The following is a 2500-nucleotide window of genomic DNA, read 5'->3' as shown; positions in this document are numbered from 1 at the left end:
TTGACTAGCTTAGGTTAGGTGAGACTGGGCTGAGGTTAGGTTAGATAAGGTCATATAAGATTAGTTTGCTTAAGTTGTGTTTTGTTGTGAAACTAATCAAGCCAGGTTAGTTTTGCGAAAATGCGTGATCGATTACAGCTTGTGATGTTATGTGAAAACCAAATTCCTGAAAGGATGATGACTCTTTTGAATTTCTCTGTTGCAACAATCCTCATTTCCAAAATTTCGCTGCAGATATATTTTTTTCTTTCATTTTTCTGTCCTTTCTACATCTAACATCAATTACATTCAAACTGATATTTGGTCGATGAATTCACCGGATTTCTCTTCTAAAACGAGTTTGCTCATCCATAGAGTATCAAATCAAGTGATTTTATTTTTATTTTATTCATGTATTTATTTATTTATTTATTCTTTATTTTCGGCCCGTATTCAGATCTCCTGGCACTATTTTCGAAGAACAGCGAAACACCTAAGGATCCATTGTATTTGTCTACATGCTGTGACGTCACACTTGAGGTCAATGATGTCACAAGGCCGGAAGTGGTTTGTCTGATGTTAATCGGGTGTGTGATGCCGTATTAAAAACAGGCAGGCCAGGTTCACACGCGATTTTGGTTCAAGTGAATTGAATCAGGATAAAATCGGTTCGGCTAAGTTGAGATAAGAATAAGTGCATTAGGTATAAGAAGTATGGCTGGGATATATTTTCCCATAACATAATCAGGAAAAAACCGTTTCAGCCAGATTAAAATACGGATAGGTTTCTCTGATTAGATTTAATAGATATAACTAGTCTATATTTTCCCATAACACACTTCGATTCAGCTTGATTAAAATACGAATGGGTTTCTTAGACTAGGTAATATGATAAGTAAGAATTTGGTACATTTCCAGCGATAGCCTTTCCTTTCCCATCTGCTTGGATATAAAGAGATGCATGAGTGTAAATATAAAAATGTGTCTAAATATCATATTCTTATGTAACTATTTTCGGGTTTCCTTAACGAGACACGAGTTAGAAAATGCGTGAATTTTCTTTTTTAATTTTCCCAGGCTCTTTAACTATTTTGAGAAGAACCTCGTTGCTCTAGTGTCAACAAATTGTTTCCGGCATACCTAGGAAGTGGCACAGGTCATTTACCTTCTGATCAGAGCACCAAGCTATTAATTTGCAATATGAGCTCTCAAACCTATTTCAGAACAAAGACGCATCTTTTTAGTTCATTGGTACACAAAATTACACACACACAGACATACACGACACGACGCGACATGACACAACACTACACACACACACACACACACACACACACACACACACACACACACACACACACACACACACACACACACACACACACACACACACACACACACACACACACTCCACACACTCACACACGCACATAACATCGATATAAATATCTCGTCATCTATTCACCTATAGTAAGGATGATAATAATAGCGATGAGAAGATGATAATAATGATGGCGACGATGATGATGATGAGTATGATGATTCACACAAAGTATAAATATCTATCCATCTTTTTAGTTATCTATCCGTCTATAGTATGATGATGATAAATAGGGATAAATGATGATGATAGTGATGATAATAATGATAATGATAACGATGATAACAACAACAGTAATGGTAGTAATGATGATAATAGTAATAATAACGACAGTAATAATAATAATGATAATAATAATAATGATGATGATGATGATGATGATAATAATAATAATAATAACAATAATAATAATAATAATAATAATAATAATAATAATAATGATAATAATAATAATGATATTAATGATATTAATAACAATAGTAATAATGATTTCTAAGTCAACTACAAATACAAATACTTTTCCCGTTATGATTAATTTTACAAAATAAATATATATGTTTTTTTTATAATTCCAGAAAAATGTAAATACAAATAGTTCTGAAATTACGTAAAATTAAATACAAATACTTCTTATCACACAAGTTTACATGTCAAAATATCATTTTATGACCATTAATGCCCGGAAGTTTCTGGGGGTAATTTTTTCTTGGACAGGAGTGTACAAATTGTTGGCCTTAAAATACAAAATACCTTCTCTTCTGGATGCCAAAACGCAAATACAGATACAAATAATAAAAAAAAATATTTAGATACAATCAAAATACAAATACAATTGTATTTGATCCACTCCTGATGATGATAATGATGATAATAATAATGGTAATTATAATAATGATGATGATAGTAATGATAATGATAATAATAATGGTGATAATAATGAAAATAAAAATAACATTTCTATTATTGAAAATTATAATAAAGTCAGTAATAAAAGTAATAGAAACGATAAAATGCGTTAACATTGTACCCAATGCGATTCGGACCAACGTTTCATTCGGTACGCCCAGAAACCCCGTGGCTTTAACTACCCTGAAACCATTTCAACTCTGGAAATGCCTGATAATACAACATTATGTAGGA

Source organism: Penaeus monodon, chromosome 5, assembly GCF_015228065.2.
Source record: "Penaeus monodon isolate SGIC_2016 chromosome 5, NSTDA_Pmon_1, whole genome shotgun sequence".
Lineage (NCBI taxonomy): Eukaryota > Metazoa > Arthropoda > Malacostraca > Decapoda > Penaeidae > Penaeus > Penaeus monodon.
The sequence above is the reverse complement of the archived record's forward strand: the minus strand, read 5'-3'. Positions refer to the sequence as shown.